Consider the following 17,928-nt stretch of genomic DNA (forward strand, 5'->3'; position numbering starts at 1 on the left):
ACAATTGAAATTGCATTATCCAAGAGGGTTGCTGCCACTCAGTGCATGCCCTCCCTGTTTACAAAACTGCTGCAGAGCGTAACCAAAAATACCAATATCACACCAGATCCTGTGTTCTCGAATTCCCCCCCCCGCCCGGCCCCCACCTTTCGGCCTGCTCAGGCTGGCTGTTACACAAAAATCTGACTTCCGTGTTAGCCGGCTGCAGCTGCAGTTTCCTGTCTATTAACCCTGTAGGACTTGGTACTTTTTAAGATACAATATAGGCCCTGAAAAGACGTAGATTTCTGTACGTGGCAGGTTATCTGTCTGGTTTCACAAAAAGATTAATATAGCTTTGCAGATGTTTTTGCTTTACCTTTTACTAAAATCCTGCAAAAGAAACAAAGTGAGAAAATGACATGTGAGCATCCAGATTGATCTTGGGCTAATTCTTAAGCATTTGATTCAAAACTGTGATTCAGTTCTCTTCCCTAATGGAGTGAAAGTGGGAGGATTTATCACTGTGCCAGGAAGGAAGAAAGTCTGAACTCCAGAGGAAGATTTTAAAGGCCAAATCTTTAGAAAGCCCCCAAAAAGCCTTTACGTTTTTGTTCAAAATTTTGCATCTTGTATTAGGTAGCTCGGCATTATCATTCTATAGCCATCGACAAATTACAATGGAAACCGTGGATGAAAAGGTGATTCTGAAGTATATTGCATATAATCAAAGGATTATTAAAAAAAAAATTGTAGAGGGAGAGGTTTAATATTAAAACAGTAATTATTAAATAATGAGCTAAAATAACCAAAGCAAAATAAACATTCTTCCAATACAGCATGCAAGTTCTAGGATTGTGCAAAACCGATTACAGAAAACCCTCTCCTATAAATCAAGGCCAGGTGCAAACAGAATATGCATTTCACTCTACCTTTACTCGAGTGCTAATGATCCCAGAAACAAATCACCACAAATAAAACTAATGCCCTCCCTTAGTTCCAAGCAGTACCTTTCATGATAAAACTACTTTACCACACAAACCTCTGCATGAGAGCTCACACGACTCATAACTATGCAACTCAGTAAAATTAATAATCCTACTCTGCACTGTCGCATACTGCATTCAGATTATTTCTTGAGATATCATTGTCACAGGAAAACTGCCGAACCATCCTATCACTGTGCTTACATTTTTTGTATTCTTACATTTTAGGCTGCAGCAGCAGATTAACAGCCCAGTGTATAAATTCTCATCACTTAAGTAATTCTGGAGTCCCTGCTGGAAGCATTTTCCTTTTTTAGCTTTGGCAACGTTTTTCAGGGCAGGGAGCAGGAAGGCTCATGGATTACACTGGCAGTTTGTTCTGTTTCAGGAATGTAGCAGAAACTAGAGAGAGTGCTGCTATAAAGGGAATCGAACAGCCCACTACAGCAGCAAGAATACACTGGAAATGCATGACGTTCAAGTGCATACTTGCATCAGTTGTCACAGTTCAAATCATTCAAGATAGGTTTCTTTTTAATTGCATACCTAATGGCCTATGCTACTCAGAGATATCACCCCCCAACACACATTCAAATTTTGATTCCTCCATCCAGTAAATGTGAGGATTGTCAGCCATTAACATTTATACGAATTGATTGATTGCTCTAATATTATTCTGTTTTAAAAAAATTAAAATCCTGATCCTTATGAAGTACAGCAAGGGAGCAAAACTAAATACACTGAATTTCTCAATGCTTTGTGCTAACCAGGGCCCGACTCCGGGAACACAGTAATGCTGATGGTGACCGGGAACACTGCCAAACTGACACACTTGGACCTATCAGAGAGAATCAGCATGCAGCAGATAGATAGAAGCAGCCTTAGAAAAGGCCTAAGGTCCTGTCCTCCAGAATGGTCAAGGAAATGGTAGTCCAAATGTGAAAGAAAAATGTATAAACCTTCAGTCATTAGCAAGAACAAAAACCTAGAAAGCATATCAGACAGAATGTAGCATTTGTATTCAGCCACTAGGCTACTCTGCTAAAATAGACAAAAGAATTCTGTCAGGAATCAGAAAGGGAAAGCTTGAAATATCTTTCTCTTTATTTTCTTGTCCATACACATATTTTGCAACAGGAGGTACAAGTCTGGTATAACAACACACAGGTATATCTAGAAAATTCAGAAGATTTTGTCTGTTAAGTCACAATGATTGCACCTCCTACTGCAACTTGACCAATTCTTTTACATAGGAGTGGAGATTTTTTTGGAGGGGGAAGGGAAAGAAAGGTAAAGAAAACAAAGAAGAGAGACAGGGGAAGCTAAAAGCTTTGTTAAAGCAGAAGAGAGGGCGGAGAGATTAGATGAGCTAGTATTTCTCCTTTTCAATGCTTTGGAGATGTTAAGGGAAAACAAGGCTGTGAGGCAGGAAAAAAAAGACTACAGAGAGAAATCAAAGGAAAGAAGGAAAGCACAAATTCAATCAAAAGGAAATTAAAAGACAACAGTGTAAGAAGTGCAACCTACTATATTTAGAGTTCTTTCTGAAGAACTCTGCCAGCTGTGCAGAATCTCCAGAAAACACCACAGTGTTGTAAGGGACTATACTACTTAATATATAAAGGCCTCAAAATTAAACAAATACCAGCTAGGAAGAGCTTTGTCTGTATGACAGAATCAGGGGGTTTGATATGTGCCCCTATAGGGGGTGAATCACCACTGACAGAGATGGAACAGTAGGTGATGGACAAAAGATGGAGCTTTAAAAATAACATTTTGAACAGATACACAAAAGGAAAGGAGGAATGTCATATTTTCCAAAGATAATAAATAAATAAATAAATTTTAAAAACCCAACCAAACCAAACAAACACGGGAAAGAACTCGCATTAAGGGCTAGTAGCTTGTTCCCTGATTTCCAAGTCATTGATTGACAACCCTGATTTCTAGAATAAGAACATGAAACTTTGTAATTCAGTGTCTTTCCTTTTAAGAGTTTTTTCCACCTTTGCCCCTTTATCCTGAATCTGCCAAAGTATCAGTAACTGCTGAAGAGACCAGAAGACTGCCCTCTGATACAGAATCCAACAATAAATTTCTATAAAGGCAGTTCCCAAATTTTTGAAAATAGGCTGGATACTAAAACTAGTGACCTAAGAAGACTGGTAATTTTGTAAATTATCAGAAACTACTGGAGAATGTGTTTATGCCCAGTAGGTAGCTGATTTGCCCATAAGCTGAAAAGGTTTTGTGACCAGATGCATGCATGTATTTGTCCTTCCGAGCAATATCTTTGACTACTTTTGGTTTACATTACTTCTTCTGGATCACAACGGTCGTTCATTGCCTGCAGATTAAAAAGCTCATTTTGTTTGTAATATACACTGAATATCTGGTGTATTATGAAAGTTTCTCTTGACAGCCAGTTTTAGTATGCTGTGCAACTGCCTCATGTACATTTCCTTCTAAAGGAAATCTCCATTCATGTTCAATCATCTGCCAAAAATACCTGGGAAAAAAAAAGCACCCTTGAGCCCTTTCCTTTAGCAGCTGTGGCTTTTTAAAAGAGGTGCTACAGCCTATGTTATCTTAAGGCACAAGCTCATATATTTCATCCCTTTCACCCCCAGTTTGAACTAGTCTCTCTGCAATTTAACAGCTGGGAGCTGAGCTGTTGGATATCCTGTATAAAACAGGATTTTTATCATTATATATTTAAATGATATGTTCTATAGTAAAAGCCGAACAGATATAATTTATTTCATATTGCATATGCAGCCAAATACTTTTTCAGTTACCTGGAAAGCCACTGTGAGACGTATGCAGATATACTGCATGTCCGACCTAAAGCATATATCCACCACGCAGTTGAACTGCACCTGCGTAGCAAGTGGATTTATCGTGCCTGCTCTGTGACAACACGGTAATGAGTCCAACTCACTGCACATGCAAGGTCTGTGGCTGTGGGAATGTAGACACCCTGCATGAAAACTAGGTAGACAATCCTGAGAGAAGTCTGTATTTCACTAAGGGATTCTAATGCCCAAGTGCAAGACATCCTGCATATAGCACTTATTCTGACATCAAGGTCCTTGCCAAGAAAATAGAAGTAAGTCACTACTGTTAGGGAAGAATTATTTAGGATCCAGTCTGGATAATGCTAAACTCTAGTCCTATTACTGTGGTTTCTTTTTTCTCTTCTGATTTTTTCACAATCAGGAATCATTTAGTTAACAGTAATGAGATACATGACTTGTTTTGTTTTTCATAAAAGCTCATTATCGCACAGAAGACTCCACCAGCAAAAGCTCCTACCAAATACGTAAAGTGATGGAATTACAAACATACTGTTGTTACAGTGATTTTTCCTGTCTCCTAGGCTTATATCTTATCACAACCTGCTGCATATGTAGACTATATCACCCTCGCTTTTAACCTCTTCCCTTCCCCTCCACACACTGAGTTTGCAGTTTAGCTTCAGCTTAAAGGCTCTGCATATTCACACCATTCTCCTCTCTGTCGACTATTCCAATTGCTATATTAATTTCATTTTTGTGGTTTGCCTCTCACCAGCAAAAAGTCCTTCTTTCTTTTTCCACCACAAGTGTGCAGTACTTTCACAAAGCCTTAACCCATAGTTTCACCAACTTTTTTTTTCAAAACTTTTTTTTTCTTTCTTTTTTTAAAATCAGGTTTACTAGCCTAAGCATCTCACCATTCCTTCCAGGCACAGCACTCAGCTCAGTCACACTTCTAGCAGAACTGTCTGTTTGGTTACATGGTGAACAGGATCAGAGAATCAAATATTTACTGTGTTAATTTCAATCCAGGAAAGGCAACAATTCACAATAGTTCACAACACTGCTGCCAAAAAAATTGTAGTGGCATGACTGAGAGAGCATGACATGAGCATGACATGAGAAAGCAGGACTGAGCAGCCCAAGATAATTTAAACAATCATTACCACTAAAAGAAATTTTTGTGAAACCACATGATCAAGCACTGCATCCATATATCCACCAGATTTGCATTATTAACTATGTTTTCTTCATGCCCAAATGACACTGTCGAGCCATCCCTGTCTCTTCAATGTTACAAAAAGGCAGGAAGAAAGCAAGCCTTTGAAATATAGTCATGTCTCTGAAAAGAAGCAACACGTTTTCCAGCTGTGGCTTTGCCTTCTGAAGCCAGGTGAAAGACTTGCCCATAATTAGCACACATTTCACTCATATTAACTACCATCTGCATAAACTGTTGAATTCATTTTAGCACTTTACAGTTTATTATTTTTCATGCACTGTTGGACTTACAGACAATGTTTACTAGGTGACAGAAATGAGGACACCCCTGAGCTAATGCCACTGAAAAGTTGTTTCTAAAAGGGAGGCTTACTGTAAAGAAATCTATACCCACTTCAAAAAACATAATTCTGAAAGGGCAGAAGTCATGCTGTATTTATTCTACTTGCCAATAACATAATCAAATCCAAAAGTATGTTAATTAAGTACACAAATAAGTCTTAATTATGTTACTAGTCCCCAAGCTTTTTTATTAAATGAACTTCAACACTTTTTTTTAAAAGTCACAATATCCTCATGACATGAGAGTGGACAGATGTCAGAGTTTAGGGGATTCAAAAGTGAAGTTGTATGCAACATTTCAAGCACATAAGGAGCAACAGATTATAAGTATAGGGGAAACAAATAGATCAAAAAAACCCTCAAGCACAAGTGTCAATTTTCACTTTTATAAAGGCTTATTCTGACTTTTTGTGTAATAGTCTTTCTTAATCCTGACTTTTAAAGATATGTTGGAATGTAACATTCCAGGCACTACAATGCATACCGAAAACAAGTTGTGATATTACTCTACATTTCAGAGTGTCATTAGTAATTCAGGAAATACCAAGGTATTTTGCAGACAAGGAAAAAGAATTCTGCAAATATTTCTTAAGCAACTGTATGCAACATTCATTCACAGACAGAGGATAAAATTAGTATTGCAACCCTTGTTTTACTGTCTTTCTCTCAATCGCTCAGCTGTATTTCTCTTAAAATCACTCAGATTCCAGTCCTGCAATTCGTACATTTTTAATCTCTTCTGTGTATTCAGATAACTGCTTGTTCTTTCAAGAGATGTGAGAATGTTTTGGGAAAACAACCAGTCCTGGACGTTAGCACTGTGCAAAGATTTTAACACAGAAGAAAAACACGATTCAAAGGGGGTGGGGGGGGAAGTTTTGCTAGTTGTTACAATTCTGATTTGCAGTGCATATTTCTTCATCTTTATATGATAGCAGAACAATAGTTAAAATACAAAATGAAAAACTATACCAACAATTCTAACTTTAGGATGCAAATAAAAATAATTTTCATTACTTAAATTAAGCCTGATGAAAGAGGTGCTTACAAGTCACCTCACCAAAATAATCTGAAGTAGATACAGATTTATCAACTCCTTGACCACTATTGTTGTCCCATGCTTGTAAACCCGACATAGAGATAAACACTAATTCACAAAGATGAAGAACATGCTTTCTAAACTGTGAATTTTTCAAACTAGAGACACTATCAGCACATATATTTCAGGTCCAGCTCCCGAATAAGGCCTTAGGATTTAGTTAAACTAGATGGTTAAGTATTATATAAGATTTTACTGCCACTGAAAAGGGTACTATTATTACCAATCCCATTCCCAGCCACATATTCCCACTCCTTCCATTGCATTGAATTTATTAGCAGTGAACCAGGTCAGTTTGCTCAACCAGCAGAAAACTAGATGCAACGGTGGTGTTACACTCTGCAGCCACAAAGAGTGAAGGGACATTACTCCTTTCAACAGCTAGGGTCAGTTATACCAATTCAAATTGTCTGTACATCCCCAAAGTCACTGTTACAAAAAGAAAATTAGAGACAAATACTGGCCAGTCCTCTGGACTTTCTGTGTTTTGACTTCTCAGTGCTTCTCACTCATATACAGTGTATCAGGTAAGATTAGTTCTTTGCATTCCTGAGAGCAAAATGAACCTTTTACCACTTGGCCTGTTCTTTTTTTCTCTGTGAGAGTTTATCTTAAAACCAAAACAAAACCATAAACCGCAAACCCCATGGTATATTTGCAGCAAACACTTGAGTTTATTTACATGTGTATGCATTTGTTTAGGAAAATTTAGATCTTGATGGATAGATAGTATAAAGTATCACCAGCATTTCAAATTGCACCCAAAAAATGATATTGCTGTTTTTTCTGACAGCCTAGAAAAGAACAAAGGGACTGTATGATGAACAAATACTATGTTCCCTTTTTAAGAACCGAGCAGCATGGCTGTATAAGGCAGGGCTATCAGCAGAAAACTTGAATGCAGCTGTCTGTATAATTTAAAATACTGGTCCTATGTAACTCGTGTATAATAATTAAAAATTCTCTTTAACATTGCTTCTATTTGCAAAGATTTGTAAAGCAAATGCTATAACAAGCAATTTCTAAATAGCAGTTTATTTGAAAGGTAAGGTTGTCATTCCTGCTTGTTCTTAGGGGTTTTTTTGTTGTTTGGGGTTTTTTTTAGTTAAAAAAGTAATCTACATATATTTTTACATGATTTTGTTCTTCATGTTAAAATATGATGAAAGTTTACATAATTGTCCGACATTTAAATATTTCTATTTTGTATAGTTTTTATAAGCACTTGAAAACAATGTAAATTATTTACAGGAAAAACAAGTTCTAGTGCAGAACAACCAGGCTTGTCCTGTAACAAATTTCAAATCTGCAAGCTGTTCTTCTAAGATTTGAGCCCTAGACTAAACAACTCTGTAGCTTTGAATATACCGTATCTGAGCTGTTCTTCACCTACTTTTGCATGTTATCTATTGAAATAGGATTCTGATCTTGATTTGGATATTTCTATAGGATAGATATTTTAAAATAAACTTATTTATACATGCATAATAGGACATTTTCACCAGACATTTAGTAAAGAATTAAAAAAAAAAAAATCTATTTCTACTCACTCAGATACGTTCCAATAAAATACTCCTATTACATCAAATGACCAAAAGCTGTCTTCCTTACTTTTTGTGTGGAAAGGAATGGTAACAATTTCACAGATTTGGCGGGGTTTTTCCATACATAGTTCTCTAACTTCGGTAGAAGTGTAGCATCCCCTAGCGTTCATTTACAGGTTATTACACTGGAAAAAAATATGCGGGCAAATAGTCACTTAAATCTAGAAAATGCTATTCAGAACACTTTTTTTACCATAGGATTTAATATTCATTTTCATGTCAAGATTTTAGCAGAGACACTTCAAAACCAAGACTATGGATGAGCCATCCTATACTGACCTGCATGGATCTTACATCAGCAGTCACTATTCTGGGCCTCAGAAGAACACTAGCCAGCAGTGTTCGATGCTTTGTTAGTGAGGTAACCATGGGACAATCTGTCCTGCACTTTGATGGAAAAGAAGGGCTCACATACCTCTCATTATGCCAGGGCATAATCTTCCTCTAGCCACATCAAATGCCTCATGTGTAAATTTAATTCTAAGATGACAAACAAGCAAACGCAAAGCATTTTAAATCATTGCTAAGTCTCAGTCCAGACATGTTTTTGCCATGTAAGTTACAGTTAAATATCTAGCACTATGTAAGCAAATCTTAGTAAACATGGATAAAATGACAAAGGCTAGAAGTAAACCTGTTCTTGTATGGTGCACCAGTAGACAGCAAATGGTGAGGCAATTGAGACTCCACTACTATGCATAAGAATGCATAAGGCAACCACCACCAGGGGACACTCAGATAACCCCAAGAAATACACATTCATAAGAGCTCAACATACCCATGACAACGTTTTCTGGAGAAAAGGAAAGCATATGAGCCCTCAAAACACATCTCTAATTTCATCACAAATCACCATCGGACTTCTTCAAAGTTCTGTCAACACTGGAATATATTCAGAATTAGTAGTCTTGCACAAAGTACATGTGATTTTTTGAGCTTTGATACATCAGATTTAAATTCAGTTTTGCTATAAAGCTAAATAAAAATCAGGCAGATGTGTCTAAGCTTTTTGATCTACATTTTTATTTACATTAAAAGTGAGCAGTTAGTAACAGAATGTCATTCATTCTGAGCTGAATATATTCCCATATATCTTAGAAAATGGAGGGAAAAAATATTTCAGTCCAGTGGTATGACAATCACACTATTACAGTTTTACAAGTTAATCAACAAAGGACATAATGGCTTAATTCAGAGTATCTGTGTTCTCTGCAGTCACCCAATGGACTTGGAGATCTAATTTGCCTAAAAATGTCACGCACAATATGCCTTGAGCTTAGAGATGGGATAATTTCCAGTCAAACACATTTTTCTTTCCCTGTGTCTGGTTGTCTTGACATCATTTTAAGATATTTTTTTTTCTTTCTGATAGTGGTAGGAAGCCACCTCACTTTGATAACATTGAGCATATAAACAATTTAAAATTCAATCTCCTCTGGATGGCTTGATGACACTGCTTTGCCAGCTACACTGATAGAAAAAGAGCTGTACTACAAACAGTTTTAATCAATCTAAGAGGAAAGATATAGTGCTTTAGAAATAAACCTCTCCACCTGTCAGCAACATAAGAGAGCTGCTCAGTTTTGAAATTAAAAAGCCAAAGGACTTTGTTTAGTCCCATTCCCCCCAAAATCTTCCTACGTCAACAGAATAATTCAGACAACTAGAGAGACATCTAGCAATATTGTAGATGTCCTAGAATATCCCATGTAGCCTCTAGCTTCTACTCCCCAAGGCCAGGTGTCTCACAAGTCCTGTGTCATGTGTCAGCCCCATGAAGACATCTCAGCTTCCAGAGAGCAATTACAATTACACTAGATGCCTCTATTTAGGAAGCTAAATCCCACCCTTTGAAAAAATCTTGGACAATATGACATCATTGGGGTGCTGGTTAACGTCTGCCTGGAACATTGAGGATTCAAGTCTTTCACTCACTCTGGAGAGATGCTATACTTTTATCACACAGGCTATACAGAACAGTCAGAATTAATATATTCAGGCATATAGACAAAAATTTACATAATTCATTGCTAGATCACCTGGCTTAAACTACTACAGCTGGTTTGTGAAGTTCTATACAATGCTACTTCTTACAGAGAGATGTCTTTATTGATGCCTCATTAATCTCATTAGTAAAATGGTTTAATGTGATGACCATATAACAGAAAATAATAATGTCTTTCAGAAGAGATTTATCTTACGAACATAAATAAAGGAAGAAAGAAAGAAAGAAAGATAAAGCAGATATGGAACATTTCTCCATGACTAAAACCCTTATAAAATTCCTTACAAAATTCTAACATACATACAGTTGAAGCCATGATGAACATATCTTGTACTATACTCCACTAATTAATACATTTAAAATATACACATCACTAAAAAGTGTAAAATAAAGTCACTTAGCAGTACATACAAAAACATTCTCCTTTCATGATCTCAAGCACACACATTACGTTATTCCAGCCACTACAATACTCTAGGCTACACCTTTCACAGTTTTGTACATGCACATGATCAGAAAACATTTCTTCCCAACATTAATACCTCACTGGCTGTTTGACAAAGTGAATGATTAAGCTGGGAGAAGCTAATTTAATAATAGATTTTTTTGGGAAAAATAAAGCAACAGAACAGACATAAGGTTAAGTTTATATGGTTCAGTCTTGCACTCTGATATTGTTACAGTGGCAAGAGATCTGATTTTGGACAGAAAAGTAACGACCAAAGATTCTTTGGTATTTTTTTGATATTTGCTTTTGTGGGTTTAGGTTATACAAGTTATATTTATAAGAACACTAACTCTCTATAGTTTCTACTTCGTAATTCTCAATTTTTCTTTAATGCTTAATTGGTGTAACCATTGCACAGAAGAGAGATGATGCTATTATTTATGGAGAATAAGAACAGATGCTTATATAGAATATATTATTGGTCAACAGCTGTGACAGAATATTCCCTGTTATAAGTTAAAAGCTAACAAGGCAGAGGGGTGGAGGGGGAAGTTGCTGAAAGAAGGAAATCAGGGTTTCTAGGCATCTGGCACTTAGCTATTATTATCTGCGCTACCTAGGTTCAATTGGCAAATTGCTTATCTGTGATCTCAGTCTCATAGTTTGCAGTAGTCTCACATAAACTTTCAATTTGTAATATGAATAGTAGTAAATCATGACAATAAATCCAGAATTTTAAAAAAACAACTCCTCTCAATTCCCTTCTAAAGTTCCTGTTTTGTCGCACTTTTAGGACTGATAAAGGTCAACAATGGATTAATTTACTTATTTATTTTTAATTGTTTGATCCCATTTTAGGAGACTTGCTGCTAGGCGATTCCACATCTAAGCAATACCAGTGTAATATGTTGACACACTGTTACAGAGACACTAGCTCAGCAAATTTCCAAGAAAGCATAATAAATATTTATAAATATTGACTTAGGTAGAACAATCCTTAGAAAACTAAAAAAAAAATTAAGGGAGTTTATCCACCCAGGTAAAAGATAAAGAAACATCAGATTAAAAAAAAGGTTTATTTTCATTTTCAATTATTTCTAGCCATTAGTTTTTCTTTGATAGACTACTTAGCATATTAATGCATGAATGAAATATTAGTCTTCGCATTGCAGGGTCATCTATTTAAATGTCACTTTAATAGCTTATTACATAAAACCCTAGGGTGAAATCCAGGCCCTATTATCTCCAGTGAGTCCACAGTTTCACCCAGGACATTCATCTGTTTTTCCAATGCATGGAAATTATAGCCTTTCAAGGACAATAAAATCTTGCGTAGGCAAATTAAAAATTATTAATGTATCTAAGCCCTTCTTGTGTCTATTGAGGAAGTTGTGAACAATAACAGTTAGTAGAAATATTGAAGGGAACTAGAAGAGTTTTTCCAACTGTACTGTCATATTTTATTTTTCATTAGTCTGTTTTCTTGTATTACTGTTACTACTTTACAACTATCAATACTTCGGGTTTTATGCAAAACACTTTATAAAAGCATTACTCCGCCCATTTAATAAATGGTAAAAACATGGAAGGAAGAATAAATTACTTTCCCCCCTGTAAATGACAAGGTGAATTCAGTATTATGACTTGAGTGATCAGATTGGAATATAAAAGAAAGGAACATTGGATTGAAGGAAACGGTGTACATTCTCTTTTCCTTTTGAGTGTAAATATCTGAAAGCCTCTGGAAATTGTCCAGTATTTATTCAGCTGATTTCTGTTTTCATGATTCCTTGGTGAATCATAAGATAAAGGGAAAAGGCCTTAAAACCCAAACCTTTTCACTCCTCAGTTAAAACTATATGCTACCTTCAAGCCAAAATAAAAAAGTTAGACAGTATCAGTTATTAGAAGCTAATGGGCTTGAGAGGGGTCTGGGATAGAATGAGGACTTCAGTTTCAAGGTCCATTCTGTAACAAGTAACGTATGTTGCTTCTGGGTAGTGCTATTAGCACTGGAGCATACAGGCATTCAACTCTGTAGGCACGAAAATAATACTGCGCCAAGATGGGACAAGGGCTTCTTTGGAAATAAGGCTAATTACTAGCAGGGAGTTCAGCAGTCATTCTAGAAACCCTGTCTATCAGCTTGGCTGTGATTTGTAACAACAGATCTTCCCAAACCGGGTTGGATGGTGCTTATTTGTGATACAGATTTTGCTGCCAAAGTTTCAATTTAGGTCTTAATACAAAGTAACATATGGTGGGGTTGTTTGTTCTGTTAAAAGCCCCACAAGCTGTCATAGCCTTCAGTCTGGCAAAGGTGAATAGAGATGATTATTAATAAATGGTCAGGGCTCATTGTTCTTGTTATACTAGATTTATAAAGACCAGGCTGAACATCATTGCTGGCTTACCTTCTTTTTTTTTTTTTTTTTTTTTTTTTTTTGTGTGTGTGTGTAGACTGGATACATAGAAGTTTTTCAAAGACCAGACTAAATAAAGTCATGAGCAACCTGGTCTAACCTCATACCTTAATCATGCTTTGAGTAGGAGGTTGGCCTAGAGACTTCCTGAGGCCCCTTTCAGACTGAATGTTTCCATGATTTGCAAAATAGTATACATTTGTGTTTCTCTACTAATGCAGTCTAAAACTTTCTTAAAGTTCAGGTAAAGTAAGCCTAGAACATACTTTTTTTTTCTAGCTATGAAGTAAGAGAATAGTTCTAGCCTGTGCTTTCATTCCTATTTATGTTTTGGTGGCACTTTTTAGGTATTCAGAAAGAACATGATACAATAAAGAATTCACTTTATCTGAAGGGAGGCACAAATATAGAGAAAAAAAAGTTATGCACAAGCTAATATCAATTATTGGGTCATTCTACTTCTAATTCACTACCCCTCCTTCCCTTCTAGAAAACATTTCAGGCCATGACAAAAAAATTAACTACATTTGATTTTCTAAATAAAATCTTACAAACTAGTTTGTAATCACTTCATCACCTAATAGACATCCTTCAAAACAAAGAAGTGATACTAGACTGCAACCAGATTTTCAGCCCGAAAGGAGGAACCAGTCTCAGAATAAAACAAAAGATTTCACAAAACCATAGAGATGTAGGAGCTTGTATTCAACATATGATCTCTTAAGAATGCACTACTGCTTTAATGTATGCAGCAGTTGTTCCACCTGCTCTGCAAGTAGAATATTATTTGCTTAATAGATTCTAAATAAAAACTGCAATCAGTCCCCAGAGAAATTGCACATCATTACATAAGAGCCAGTAATTGATTACTAGATGCAGACATTGAACTGGATTTCTACTTTTTTCTTCCACAAAACAACAAGATAGCTTTTCACTCTTACATGCTACCTAAAATCTAGTACCTGTTCCTTTCCTGCCTTTCTTAAGGCAATTATCATTCAATTACACATTATAGTAAAATGACTTCAACTGCTGTTTAATTGTAAAAGGTTTTTTGATGTACAGTTCCCATTGAGAATTTTAATTACAGGGCAGAGGCACAAATCCATACTTGCTTCACTTCCCCTGTCCCAATTACATGACCTACTCTGTATGTTCTTAACACAGTTGTTGTTTTTTTTTTTCCAGAGATAGAAGAGTGTCAAAAAATAGGCAGATTGTTCTCAAATTGTAGCACAGAATCTTAAGGATTCACTATTGTACATTTGCTGCTACAAATGTTATCCCCTTTTTGCACAGTTCCATTTTTGTAAAACTGGGAAACACTTTTAGGCAGAGACTAAATCCCGAGTTTTAATTCTTACAAAAAAGAAGCCTACTTTGTAGTGGTTTACGAAGAGGAAAAAGAAGCAAGAAATACCACACAGAAACATATCAATCATTCATCTAGAGTCCTGTCTGCAAAAACTTTAGAGGAAAGCCTAAATCTATTTCTTGGTATGAAAAATTATAGTGTGACAGAAAAACTCCCTTCTCAGCTCATATGATAATCCTTTGTTCCCAAACGGACAATGATTAATAGAATCTTGTAATTTTAATCTCAGTTATTGTTTCACTAAACATTGTTGGGGGTGGTTGTTTTGAGTTGTTTTTTTATATATATTTTGGTGTTAGTGGATCTTATTGTGCCTGTCATTAAATGCCAGTTGTTTGATCTGTTGTGCTTAAGATTTTTTTACGTAAAGAAACATCTGATATATGTATCTTCACTTTGTTTTATTTGTCACTATCCTTCTCAAATTAAGGTAGTAACCTTTATGCCTCATAAACCGGAATTCCATTAACTGTAGGAAGATTCTGCACAGGGAAAATGCTTAGCATAAAGAGAATATTTTACAAACGTATACACTGGAAACTGGCACTGTTCAACATCTTTGTCAGCAACATGGACAGTGGGATCGAGTGCACCCTCAGCAAGTTTGCCGATGACACCAAGCTGTGTGGTGTGGTCGACACACTGGAGGGAAGGGATGCCATCCAGAGGGACCTTGACAGGCTGGAGAGGTGGGCCCCTGTGAACTGCATGAAGTTCAACAAGGCCAAGTGCAAGGTCCTGCACGTGGGTTGGTGCAATCCCAAGCGCGACTACAGGCTGGGTGAGGAATGGGTTGAAAGCAGCCCCGAGGAGAAGGACTCGGGGGTATTGATTGATGAGAAGCTCAACATGAGCCGGCAGTGTGCGCTTGCAGCCCAGAAAGCCAACCGTGTCCTGGGCTGCATCAAAACCAGCGTGACCAGCAGGTCGAGGGAGGTGATCCTGCCCCTCTACTCTGCTCTTGTGAGACCCCACCTGGAGTACTGCGTCCAGCTCGGGGGGCCCCAGTACAGGAGGGACATTGAGCTGTTGGAGCAAGTCCAGGGGAGGGCCACAAAGCTGACTGGAGGGATGGAGCACTTCTCCTATGAGGACAGGCTGAGAGAGTTGGGATTGTTCAGCCTGGAGAAAAGGAGGCTCTGGCGAGATCTAATTGCAGCTTATCAGTACCTGAAGGGGGCCTACAGGAAAGATGGTGAGGGACTGTTTATCAGGGAGTGCAGTGACAGGACAAGGGGGAATGGGTTCAAGCTGAAGGAGGGTAGATTTAGATCAGATGTTAGAAAGAGATTCTTTACTGTTAGAGTGGTGAGGCACTGGAACAGGTTGCCCAGAGAGGTTGTGGAGGCCCCATCCCTGGAAGTGTTCAAGACCAGGTTGGATGAGGCTTTGGGTAACGTGGTCTAGTGGAGGGTGTCCCTGCCCGCAGCAGAGGGGTTGGAACTAGATGATCTTTAAGGTCCCTTCCAACCCAAACCATTCTATGAAATCCTGAACTTTCTGTACTTTGCCTTGTAAAACCTGTATCTTGAGAACAGACAGCAAAACAGGCCCAGACACCTCAATCCCTGACCCTCAAGTATTCCTGGGCCCAGAACAAATCATAGAATCATAGAACATAGAATCATAGAATGGTGATGCAGCCCAGGACACAGTTGGCCTTCTGGGCTGCAAGCGCACACTGCCGGCTCACGTTGAGCTTCTCATCAATCAATACCCCCAAGTCCTTCTCCTCAGGGCTGCTTTCAATCCATTCCTCGCCCAGCCTATAGTCATGAGATCATCCTGACTTTAGTGACACCCAGATGATACTTACTGTTGTCATATGACCGTTGCTGAAGACTGCAGAGAGAAATCACCTATAGTTTCTAACCTGTAAATCTAGCAGAAAGCAAAGCAAGAACCTCTGGCAGTTCAAAATTTGCCTACAAGTATGCCTGACACTCTGTCATTCCAATGGCTGTTTGCCCCAATCTGACTTTTTAATGCTTTACTGTACATGTGTCTCTTCTCTTCTGTTTTTCCCAGCTTATCCTTTCCTATGTAATCTCTCCCCACCATCCCACAGTCCCAAAGGAACACAATGAATGTGTTTTGATACCACTGCACAGCTTACGGGGTATCGTTCTTCCCCACAGTGCATCTATCTTGACTACTTGATCCTAAATTCTGTTAGATAGAGTCTCTATGCTATTCTGTGTTTATACAATGATCAATTAAATAACAAATAACTAACTAAATAAATCCCAATCTTGGATGGTCTGTTACCACACAAAAGGAAATCATATAGCTGATTTCAGTGTGTTTGCCTCGTGATTTTTAAACTGGGTTTACTTACCCCATAGGAATGACTGGATCTTTTTTCTTCTCTGAATTTACTCAAATTCTGAATTAGTTCACCGTGTTTAACTGAAGCACAAAATAAAGGAGTCATTCTTAGCTGCTTCTGTGTGGTCAAGTAGATCTCCGATTGATATCTACAACTCTGCAAAAGACATTAATTTCATTTTGCTTTCTAGATAGTAGAACAACAAATCATCAAAACTTAATAGCAGACTAAGTATTAAATCCTATGCAGTTGTTTTCAACCTAGGTGGCTGGTGGGACATAACTTTCTAATTTTCTGTTTCATTCCTTGACTAAATATTTAAAATGATAAACCATCAGAAAAATGGAAATCTTTTCTTAACTGGAGGCTATGTTTCTTTGTTTCATCTACTTTTTTACCAGAAAAAGCAACTATAAAATAAAAATAGCAATGTTTGCTAAGTGTGTTTGCTTAAAGGATAGGACAATGGAAATGACACAGTGGACTGTGTGTGAAATGGGCCCACATATAACATAGAAATTGTGGAATCAAAGAGATAAAAAAACCCCATATGTCTTTAAATCTGGAACTTAGAGCTTAAATAACATAGACAAGCTTAAATAACATAGACACAGAATTATAAAACAGGCAGGAAAGCAGGTGGCCAGAAAAAATAAATGGGTTGTCCTTATGTAGGTCCATCCAGTTATCTCAGTTTCCAAACATTAGTTAATATAAATTCTGAAGAGATGCATGAGAAAACTAAGTATAAGAAGTATGGGGTTTCACTGATCTCTTTTTATACACAAGGACTGCTTTAAAAAATAGTTTACTTACTTTCCAAAGAGAGTTCAGCACATTAGAGATTTATCAAAAAATTCTATCATACACATAGTAAGTAAAAAGGGACACTTCAGTACCTTAGCATGATGGTGTCATCAACTGCCAGTTGAGGAAAAACAGAATCTGACCACAGGGTTCTAAAGATTAAAATTATGGTCTGCAACATCACACCCTTTTTTTCCCTTGCCTCCTACACACAATGTTTTACTGCAAAAATAGGTTCAAGCCTTTTGTCAATTGAAATAATCAGTTTAGACAACTGTGATCTCCTCTTGAGCATACAGCATACGTCTATACTAAAAAATTAAGCTAGTATATATAGAAGAGCAGAAGTCACTGGATATCTCTTGAAGAATGCACTTGAACACTAGTTTAATATTACCATAAATTATAATATTTGATTGTCTAATTGTATCTCATGGTCTAAATCTTCAAGTCTTATAGCTAGCAATCTGCCTTGAGATTCGTTTCACTAAAATAATGTAATTACTAGATTA

Source organism: Balearica regulorum, chromosome 16 (genome assembly GCF_011004875.1).
Source record: "Balearica regulorum gibbericeps isolate bBalReg1 chromosome 16, bBalReg1.pri, whole genome shotgun sequence".
NCBI lineage: Eukaryota > Metazoa > Chordata > Aves > Gruiformes > Gruidae > Balearica > Balearica regulorum.